At 40.9% G+C, this 11,873-nt stretch overlaps 1 protein-coding gene across 1 annotated transcript in view; it reads right to left on the bottom strand.

Annotated features, from left to right (window-relative positions):
* The window catches only part of XDH (xanthine dehydrogenase), a 69,931-nt gene extending 61,574 nt beyond the window's left edge, over positions 1 to 8,357 (bottom strand). Inside the window, exon 1 of the mRNA XM_030499625.1 lies at positions 8,272 to 8,357. The gene's annotated coding sequence lies outside the window, so the exon portion shown is untranslated. The remainder of the gene's footprint in view (positions 1 to 8,271) is intronic.
* Between the last annotated feature and the right edge of the window lie 3,516 nt (positions 8,358 to 11,873).

An 11,873-nucleotide genomic window follows, 5' to 3' on the forward strand; every position in this document is an offset into this window, starting at 1 on the left:
ACAAGATATGGTCCTTACATTAAAACTAATAAAGATACATATAGATAACATTGAGTACCCACCAGTTTTGGGGCACCATTGACACCTTTGATTCTATGAGATCTCTTTCCCACGCTCTGAGTTTCACAGGTCTTCTAACCCGACCAGTGTTCATGTCAGCATTTCTTGTAAGAAAAAACATAATTGTCCCTGATCCCCTACCTACACTGACGTCAGAGGAAGTTTGGATGCAGAAAGATGACACAGTGTTCAGGATAAAGGAAAAAACAAATTTAAGCACTTTCGTGGTCAGGGTCTGCTGATTTGTGAAAACCTGACTCAGCAGCAGCTTCCCAAAAAGCAGGTCCCTATTGGGTGAGGAGAGGGAGCGGATCCCAGAGCTGGTCAGCTGGAGAGGTCAGCAGCAGGACCGCAGGGAAGGTCATGGGCCTGGCAGGCAGTGCCTGGGCCCTGTGCCCAGTGAAGGGAGACAGGGATGGTCAGCAGGGCATCTTGCCCACACTGCTCTGGCCACTCCACAGCCCTGAGCAGGGCCCCAGCAGTGGGCTATAGCTTACCATCCACTGATGGCAGCTCCTCCAGGTTGACACTCTGTGGAGACCAGCCGAAATGCAGCAAACTCTCTTATAAGCAGACATTAAAGGAAAGAGGACCTGCAAATAAAATCGAATATCCCACTGTGTATATGAATGATGACGGTGAGCAAGTATATACACTACACCAAGCCTTAGTGGGTCTCGCTGCCCTTATCTCAGCATGTGGCTTGCCATCTAGTGGCTGCTCTTCACAGCTTGAGGTGGTCCAGCAGCATCTGCTATTTCTAGAAGGGCCATGAGATAGACGAGTAGATAACGTGACCATTAAAAGATCAGAAAGACAATAGCTAAAGAAAGAACAGAGACGCTTTTAAAGCTATTAAAATTATGAGCACAGGAAAATTAACTGATGGAACAAATAAGATACACTTATTTCTCCGGAAAAAGAGACCTCTAAGTTATTTCATCTATTAGTTAAAAAGTCTTCTGGCCCTACCCAGACTGACAAGCCACAGGAGGATGGCTTCTATCAGATTCAACTTCTCCTGCATTGCATATGACACTTCAACAGCTGCCCCAACAAGCTATAAATAATTAACTTAATCCACATTGTGCAAGCTACAAGGCAAAAGATTACAAAATCCATTTATGCAATTCAGACGTGTTACTTTGGGACACCCAAAATACACCACAGCAAGCTGATTGTCCTCTTCTAGTTTTTAGACAGAAGATGGAAATCATTGGGAAAACCAGACATAGCATAAGCTAAATTTCATTTTAAATATGGAACTCCTAGGCTGAAAGAAAAGCATTACTAATGACGAACTTCAACAAAAAAGACAACACAAAAACCAGCTATTTATTCTATTTATTCTACTGTAAAAGCCGAAAGGAATCTGAAATCTGGCAATCAAAATAAAGCAGTACAAATAATCCATTTTTTCCTTCTCTCTTTCCATTTATGTTGTGGTGAGGTGATGACAGTTTTCCTGTAGGCTTTTTAGGAATCCTACAAATCCTGTAGGATTTGTTCCTCTCACAAATCATTCCAGCAAATTGCTCCTGATGTATCGATAACACAAACTTCTGCAAGTGTTCCCCACAATGCGAAAAGTTTCCAAACAATTGTGGCTGACTAATTACAACTATGTATACTATTCAATCATTTGAATATCATCATAGAATTCACAGTGTTCATTTCCTTGCCTGGAGAAGGCAAACTCTTCTCACTATTGCTTTGGGAGACTTTATAAAGACTCTTCACTGCTCCCAGTGAAAAAAAACAAAAAAATCAAACTCACCATTTTTGTTCAACCCTTTCCATATAAAGGACATCAAAATCCCTGAATTATTAAACTGCTGATCTGTTTATCCCACGTCTCACACGCTATTTTAAATAAGCATCTAAGAGTGACAAGAGTAATAATAATAATAAGTAATAAGCAACTTTGAGAGTCAGAATGAAGAGCTGGTTGCCAAGTTCTGGCAATGCATTGGAACTGCCTTTCCTCAAGGGAAAGGAGAAATCGCTCCAGATGACACCACCTTTAACAGGACAAAACCCACACTTGGAAAAGCACAGGCAGGCAACATTGTCAGAAAACATGACAATGCTCTGATGAAAAGGTGCCAAGTGGATTATAATGTAAAAAGAAGTCTAGAAACCTCTAGGATACACTGAGATGTCAGAAGACACTTATTTGATGTCATATTCTGTATTTGAAGTCTTCCCAGGTATTAGCAGGGCATTCAGCCCAGGCTGAGCAGGTCCACAAGAAGGAAACGGATCTTACACGGCTCTTGGAACCAGAGAGTTTTGCACTCCACCAAGCTGAGGGTACCCATGTTCAACAGGGGACTGCCTGTACAAATACATCCACAGACTAAGTCCAGCAGGGGTCATAGTGTTCACAGAGTCAGGCATCTCACCGGTGGTTATCACTAAGTGTTTTGAGTTTCCCATCCAGCTCCACAGGACTTCTGGGTGTCCAGAGAAAGAAAAGGCTGGAAAAGATGGATCTTAATTAAAGTAATTCCTCAGTTCGTTCTGTTTTTAGTCTTACTCCTCTGTAATCACTAAGACAATGACTCTTACCCCTTTCAGCTGACAGTTTTTAGTCAGAATCCACTTTGATTCATCCAGAACTGTGACTTCAAAAATTCCTTCAAAGTTTCTGAACAGAATAGTGACAAATACACTTCGACAGTCATTCCCCTTGAGAAGTATCTTGAATGAAGCCTGCCACAATACCTATCCCCCTCAGTCTTGTGGATCTCCACTGATTTCATGAATTCCTGAAAACCAGGTTGGTTCAGGACACATGCCACATGTTTCAATCTCTCCAGACCATGTCTGCTACTTGCTGGCCTGCAGAATCACACTCCACAGCAGACCACTGCTGCCCCAAGTTCCAACCATGCTGCCAGAAGAAGGATGATTACCTTTCTTATCAAGGCTGTTTGTCTGGAAAGGTGATGACATATTTCCCTTCTTTACATCTGTCTCCTGCTCAGTTGCCTGCTTCTGCCCTGCAGCTTACTGACTCAAGACTGGCTTACTGCTCCCTTCATACAGCCTTCCTGACATATTGCCTGAATGTTTTTCCTTCGTTTAATTTCCTTCTTGGCTGTGTTTTACAAAGATCATGCTAAAAAGAAAAGCAGCATCTTCTATGTGACTTTAAAACTGGTGCCCACTGAGATGTTATGGGGGTTTTTTTGATGGTACATCTCATCATTCACACATCATCAACAGGAATTTCCTTTTCCTTTTGATTACTGCTGCAGATCCTTAAGGCAGTTTAACAGAAGCTAAAACCTGTACAGATAGGCTAAACCCACATTGCGAGCAAGTGTATCTGAGGTATTCAGGTCTGTTGTGGACTTCTAAAAAGTATACACTGTTCTAAAAACAAGACTGACTTCAGAAGCAGCTCTTTGATCAGCACATTTAAATAACAAGTAGAGACCTGAATATCAATATCTGAGTAATCAGATATATACATTTACATATTATATCTTACTCAGACATCTGATTCTGCTGTTTTCCCTCTCTCCTCTTCCTATGACATTGAGCTCTCTTCAGTGAATGTTTCATGACCGCATTCAACAGAATAACCTTTCATTCTTTTTTGTCAGCTGGTTCCCCCTCCATGGAGGAAATCAAACCTAAGTACATACTCCATAACAGTTTCACCCCCTTTTGAAATAAAAAGTGCCCTTAAGGCAGCCAGGATTTGGACAGATTCTCTGCACTTTTTTCCTCAGCTGGTAACTTCAGTCCCAATAACTTCCTCATTCCACAAAAGTATAACCAGCTTCTTCCATTTACCTCTACCAAATTATCTATTCACCACTTCACAACCTTCGATAAATTTACTGTTCTCCACTGCGGTTCTTAGTCTTCAGCATCCACAAAAACTGGTTTAAGTCCTCCTTTGTGTCTGTGCTTTTCTCTGCAAATAGTCAAAGCCTTTCTGTTGCCACCCTCATAGTACTTCTTCCCATAACCAAAGAAGCTAGAGCCGCTACTCAGCTTCTCTGACACAGCTAAGCATTTCTCATCTAGGCTCTATGATCATCTTGAAAGATATACCTCAACAACTTCCTTCCACCCTAATTTTCTGAGCACTGTAGTATTTCCTAAGCAGCCTAGGAACTCATGGAACCAGCTGAGAACATGGTCATCAGGATGAAGAATCCACAGGTATGTCCATCTGGCAGAATAACACATCAGACCCTATTAGGACAGTCTTGAATCATTACCCCACTTGACTTCCTTGCAGCTGAAGGCAGTGGACCTCCATCTTCAGCTATGCAGGGCTCCTCTGTATCTCCCTTCTGTGGGATGGGCAGTGTCTGACTCCTTGGTATGGAGCAGTGGGTTCTACTCAAAGCAGTGCTGGTGTATCCCAGGATCAAGCCAATGGCTTCCTCCAGGCTGAGTGTCCTGCAGATGAGAATCATGTGCTCCCAGTTTTGCAAATCAGCCATCACCTACAGTAGTTGCTGCAGCTCATTTGGCAACCAGCCTCTTTCACCTTGGGTGGTAGCTCTTACCTGGCATCCTTTAACAAAAGTATCAGAACTACATTCCCAGCAAGTCAAGGCCAGAACCAAGGTGGAGAGCTCCAGAGACAAAGACAGAAACAGAAACAGCAATAGAGACATTAGAATGCCCCTTGAGAGGTAGAAAATAGGCACCTGCTCTCCTCTCACCTGAGGAAGCCAGATGGTCTCTACCAAACAATGGTTAGCTTTGGTTTCCTTGCCTCTTAACCTAAAGACCAAAAAGCCCACAGTGCAGCACAGTTTACTATTTCTCTACTTGTTTTAAGTAAACAGCTCAATGACAGCATAAACCAGCAGCAGACAATAAAAGAGCTTCTTCCGTTTTCCACAGGTTTCTCTTCATGAACTCCATGTCTGAAGTCCCTACTCTGCTCGACAGGAAACCCCAAAATGAAGCATCCATACCTGTAACTTTTCCAATATGCATGCAATTCTTGGAAAGGAGCAATTTAAATCTAGGTGTGATTTCTCCAGCCCCAGAAACTTTCTTCTAGTAAAGAACTCCTTTACCAGTTACAGCTTCCCCTTCTGTCCTATCCCATATCATATGGTGCGTCAGTTAAACCAGTGCAGTGGGGATTCAAAAAGCATAGCAATGTCTTCTTGCTAGAATTTTTGGACATCTCTGTTCTGTGTCTCTCTACTTGGGTATCATTTAGTCTGCCACAGCTATTTCCAGCTCCTTTAAACAAGGGCCCCATTCTGTTGAAGAGTAAGGCAGCACCTATAGGAAGGCACTGACCTTGTTTAAACCATCTAAGTGAATCCAGAACAATAGGATAGTGCAGGGGGGCAGGAAGTGCCCCATTGCTTAACAGTACTTCCGTAAGGATCAGTTATCAATATTACAAAGTCTTCAGGCACATTAAAGAATGCCCAGCTAACTATTTGTTAGTCAAGGAAATACTAGTATTGACTGACTCCTGAAATGAAAGCTATGCTTGACTCATGGCAAACCCTCCACAACCAACCACACTTTGTTGTAATGAATGTGTGTGAGGTGTGTGGATTGTCAGGATGGCCCAAGTCCAACACTGATGGAGAGCTAGAGTCTCAATGAACCAAGCTAGCAACCTTGCTGCTGGAGAGCAGTGGACTCAAGTGTCATATCATCTACTGGAATGGAATGAGAAATGCTCCAAAGCCTAACTGGAGCTGCAAGAAGAACTTAACATTTGGAAATATCACATTCCTCTTCCAAAGTTAGTTATGCAAGCCCACAACACCAAAACCTAGCTGGGAAACAGACATGGCAGAGGAACTGTGAAGTCAGATATGGGGTACTACACATGCCACAGACTGACCCTTCAAAGAATATACAAGAAACAAAGCAAATAAGATTTCTGCTCTGACTCATTTGTATTATAGGTTGCCCCGAATGACTCAATGATAAACTGTCCGTGATGGCATTCTGTAAAGTTTATAGAAGTGTTTATAATCACCCAGGAACTGATCGTAAATTGGCAAACCAAAGGAGACAGCCCGTTCACAACAATCCTGTTGTATCTTCCTAGTGTGGCTCAAGTTAATAGAACATGAACAATAAATTCAAAATTGCCTGACTGGAAGCCAATTTACCTATCATGTACAGACCAAAAATTACACCTTAGAGACGAAAGAGCACTTAAAAACATTGACATTTTGCCAAAGAAAACATTTCAAGTAAGAAATAATAGGTCACAAAGTTGCCTAAAAGAAGTGCAAAATAAAAGAATTAAAACATTCCTGTCTGTTTATTCAGTGTTACAGTCGGGATGTTGCTGATGCAGTGACTTCAATGCTATACCTGTACAGAGCTGTAGAATGGTATCATCGCAGAGGAAGCATCTTAGAGTGCCACAAAGGGTAGGTTTGGTCAACTGAAGTGCTTACTAAAAAACAAATCCTAAAACCCCACACACAGAAACTCTACAAGCCATCAACTGTTATTTTCATTTGGGGTTTTGTAGGGTATACACCCCCAGGGCAATTATAAACTTGACCCTATGTGTCCTGTATCTTTCCAATTAAGCTCCCAAAGTCAATTATTAAAGGCTTGCAATTAGTTATAATTCAAATCTGAAATTTTTATCTTCAATACACATATTAACAATTTGAGAAGAGCCTGTAGGAAATACCAGAACTCCTTTAAGTCTACTTCACCCAATATTTAAGGTTAATTTGATTGGATCTATGCTTTAAAAACTTTAACGGGTATATTCATTCATTTTTGCACATTGCTAGTGCTGGGTCACATACTACTGTTTTTCGATGTAATCACTTCATGTTGCTATGCTACCAAAAGCTAAAATAATCTAATGAACATTAATTAACATTTGCACAACACCCTGTAATGTTGTTACTTGCAGTTTTACAAGAAGAGTTGAGACACTAAGAGGAGCTCTTAGATCATATAGTGAATCAGCAGTAGCACGGGAATAGAGACAATAAACCCACACTCCCATTTCTACAACGTTCAGGCTAGGTTCTTTTCAAGTGACTGAACCATAGAACTTACTCTATTACTTCAAAATACTGCTTCAGATTAGTTGGTTGAAATTAATATTGCAGCTTTCCACTCAATGCTGATGGGTTTGGTTTTCATTTACTCTAGATTCTTATAAGAAAAATCTAAGCTCCTTCGATAAATTATTAGAAAGCAGCAACTGCAACACTGCAGAGCAAAATTAAGGAAGTTTTCATGGTTTCACTTCCAGTTTCCTCCTGCTTCTGCAGCACAATGGGCAGAGAAGAAGAATTTTCAAGGTCTATATATAGCATTCAGAGACAAATATATACAGAAATATATATATATAAATTTCCACAAGCCTCTCCCAGCTCATGCAGCAACCAATCAGAGGAGAAATTACTGATTATAGGTTGAGCTCTTCACTCTCCTTTTGCCTGCAAATTCTTCCTCTTCCCCAATAATTACATTGTTCAGATACTACCCAAGATCACTTAATACTTCTGGTTACAATTCTACCTTTCCACATATCAGTAAGTCCATTTACTCCAGCATTTATAGAGCAGAATATTAGCTGTCAGCTTCAGAGACCTCCTCAGAGGAGCTTCTGGCATGCAGAAACTCAGTGTGAAGAGTCAGTCCCCACATGTTTTTGAGACACAATGAACACTCTCCTAAAATAAACATGGCCATGCAGGAAGAATTGTCCTGCAGAGACAAATCCAGTCTCAGTTCAAACACTCCCATCATGTGTAAGGATCACTTCCAGATGCATTTACACTTCTTTTGAAGGTTTAATTCTGGACTATTAGAAGTCCATCCAATTAGAAACTCCAAGAGCAGGGTGTCCTTCACCAAGGGACATGAAACTGAGCAGTTATGCAGGTTGCTCCAGAGACTACCAATTGCACAAGCTTTGTAGAACCTTATCTGTCATTTTATCTTGCCAATTTGTTTGCATAATAGTTGGAAAGTGGTGCTGATTAAGTGTCTCCTGCAGCTCGATGGACCAGTGCTAACTTGCTTCTGGTTCAAAGCCAAAACATAAAGTGAAAACTGAAGCATTTGTCAAAATAAGGATCTTGTGTTTTTAATTAAGCTCCTAATGTTTCCCTTAAATTTAGGTAACTATTTCCTAGCAGGTATTTTACTAATTCCTCTCAGGTAACCAGAGCTCTTATCAACAGTTACACTGACTCTACTGAAGTTAAATCTTACCTTTTATTTCTTCAGTCTTCAGCAATTCTGCCTCTTGAAGCCTTTTAAACACCGAATATATCCAACCCAAAGTAATCTTCATTGATTTATGCCAATTAAGAATCTGAAAACGTTTGCTGCTGCCTGAAAGATATGTGAACTTATTCTTACTGCTCCTTCTAGATTAATATCCATGGTTACCAGTGATGGAGTTTTCCTGCGTATGCAGTTCAAAATCAGCAATATTATGCAAATAGCAAGACACTAAGATTTTGATTAAATTTTAACATTATTTAAAGTTTCATGCTGCTGGGTTGGACAAATAATACAACTTTGATATTAACAATTAGGCCCAAAATTCATTCTTTGTATGGATGTAACAAGTTAGACACCCTGAATCCCAGTAATGATATAATCGGTAAGACACTCATGTTTATTCTAGCATTAGTACCATGAGATTTTGTGCCTGAAGTGCAGTCTACAGATGACACTTGTTCCCTAGTTATAATGAAGACAATTACAAGTAGCATCAAGCCAGTAATGATGATTTTACAGGTAACGGTGTCTATACTATTTCCAGCACAGATAATGAAATACCCTACAAAGATGTGTTTACAACCACTTGGTGCAGCCACAGTAAACAGAAGCAGTTCAAACTAGTTCTTCTTTTTCCCCATTTCTATTAATAAAGAACGTAATGAGATCTCCATTCTCCTGAGATCTTTTTAGATTACAAATCCATCATTTGCAACAAATAATTGATGCTAACAGTTTAATAAGTCACATGAAAGCACTTATTACTACCTGACTAGCTTCTGCTTGTGCTTAACCACAGCAGAAGCAAATTACTCCCATGGCCTCCAATTGCCTGACACACCTCAGAAAGCCTAACGTCACTTTAGGAGGTCACTTCCACAGATGTGTGTATGCTTTCCCATTGCAATCGCCAAAGAGCAAACATTGACTGATTTAAGTAACCTGCTGTTTTGAGACAGGTATGTGAAGAATTATCATGACCTTGATCCATCCTTGTGTAGCAAATGTCTAGATGACCTATCAGTGGCTGCTTGCAATACCTTTCCAGCCTCTTCCCCTCTTAGAGTGAATGGCGCAACCCCGAGCAGAGCCAATGCACTTCGGAACATTCACCAAGTGTTTTACTGTTCCCACAGCACATAGTTGGCTTCAGGTTTATTCATGACAGGAACATCCATGTCATGAATCCTCTTGGCAAATGGTAGAAACAGAAAAGGCCGGACCTAAAGCTTTTTAAGGGTGCTCCCAAAGGTTAAGATTTTGTCCAAACACAGTGAGAGCCTACGAGTCATATTCTGATGAAACACAATCACCTTACCTACAGATACAGCAGGGTCACAGTTAGGAACAGTGCTATCATCTAGTCCCTCCCCAATTTAGTATTCCTTATAACACTTAATTTAACCACTTCTGGGGAAATATGCATATGCTCTCCTTTTTTGCAAAGCACTGTGTATGTTTCTCATGTCAGTGATGAAGGGAACAGAGGGGGAAAAGCCACACAATGCCTTTCAAGAGGATGAAACTGATATTGAATGTTTTTCTAGTTCAGGTTGCCATTGGTTGTTCCATGAAGGAAGTGTATTCAACCATGCAGAGCTTTTCAAATCTTCTAGTCACGCCTTCTTTCAAGTGTCACACCTAGCATTTCCTGGACACAATAATGTACTGTTGAGACAGGCACTCCCTGCAAAATGGTTTGTCATATCCTTCTAAAGACAGTATCTGTCATAGTACAGAAGTTGCAGGAAGCAGTACATTGAGTATTTACCCTGGCTAACCACTGCATGAACTAACTCTTGAGCTGTTTAATCTCCTGTCTCCAAAGGCAATTCATACAATTTTTTTGTTCTACTCTTTGCATTTATTATTTTTGCAACATCAAAACATGTGCCAGTGCACCTTTATCACCGCATTACAGATTGTCTTCTCTAAGGTACCTATACCAGCAGCTTTCCTGGTAATAGCACATCAGTAAAGCACCTCCCTGCAGTCTGTGACCCATCCATGTTGATTACACAGGCTGCGCCCTCTGCAAAGGCAACTACTTGCAATACCCTGCCAATTCCCTTCTAAACCTAAGTTCTCCTAAATTCCAAGTTTCTTTTCCCATGAACTAAGCATTCAGATAATCCCAAGGCAAGGACTTACCTCTGATGTTTATCTGCATTATGCAGTGAACTTCCCTGGCCTGTATCCACTGCAGTGGCAGTGCTAATGACTTTTAGCCAGTGTAAATCAGCAGATCACATCGTGAAAGACCTTCCTGACAAAAACTGCTGTGTGCAGCTAACACAGGAGGCCTGGTTTCAACCTCACGTGTTGAGGTTGAAACCTCCACCAGCAGAGCCAAGGAAGAGGGCGCTAGTGTACTGTTTCAGACTACATCACAAAAACAAGATCATACCTGGAATTTACTCTGTACTGGTCACACCTCTTTTGGGTGCTCTTGCTAGCTGTTCCAAAGAATGTATATGTAGAATGCACAGACTACACTTTTCACTTGCCCTAAAAAGTTACCCTTCTAACTTATTCAGGTAGCAATTTTGCCCATAAATCTAAGATCAAAGATCTTAGGAACATCCTGAAGCTCCAGGATACTATTGCCATTGCAGACACCTCTTCACCCTTCAGTTTAAGAAGCTCAGGTGAGTCAGATGACAGAACTGCTAACAATGTTGTGGGCTTGTGCTGGTTTGGTTTGGGTTTTGGGGTGGGTTTTTTTAAGTAAGCCAGTCAAGATTGATTGTTCTTTGTATTCCCCAACAATAGTCCAGCCCACTCACTACTTCTCCAGGCAGATAAGTGCAGCTGCATCTCTAACCATGGATCAGGAAACATGTGAAAAATACCTGCAGTGAAGGTGCAAATCATTCATGACATGCAGCTCCTCAGACATGCCAAGCATTTTTAGAAGACAATTAGTAGAAATAGTAGTTGGATACTTCGACCTAGAAGGATGTAGAAAAAGACTTAATCTGAGCAGATCACCGAAAGATTTGCTAATTAACTTCCTCCAGGACTCATCTATCACTAAGATTGAGTTTGAAGCAATTAAGCAGAGGAAATTTTTGTAACTTCTCTGTTTCATTTTCTAATTGCTTTGCTCTGCACACACATTGAACCTTGGGGATCAGTTTGCACCATTTTACTTACATCAGCCTACCAAAGACATATCCTGTAACTGCATTTCTATAGGTAGCTGAAGTATGGCATTAATATTAAAGTCAGTAGCTCAGATTTTAATGAGCAACTCTGAGCTTTGTTGAGCATCCACTGAAGTTATGCCTTTGCAATATATGGGGCAGATCTCCTTCAGCTGAACTTAGCAATCAAAGGTTAAAAGAGATTTTCATGTAGCATTAGAGAAGCATAGCTATCAGGGCTCCTCTTTACTCGCTGAGCAATCTGCTTCTTTACAATACCACTAATTCCCCCGACACTTCTACTCCCACAGAAATCAAGAACTTGACTAATGGTCTTTATAGCTTGTAGGCTAGGCTGGGCTTCTATCTTTCATGGAAACTTTGCAGTTCAGACACTACAACTGCAATTGCTCTTTTCCTCAGAGGGAAATTCATAGCCTA

Source organism: Strigops habroptila, chromosome 10 (genome assembly GCF_004027225.2).
Source record: "Strigops habroptila isolate Jane chromosome 10, bStrHab1.2.pri, whole genome shotgun sequence".
Classification (NCBI taxonomy): domain Eukaryota; kingdom Metazoa; phylum Chordata; class Aves; order Psittaciformes; family Psittacidae; genus Strigops; species Strigops habroptila.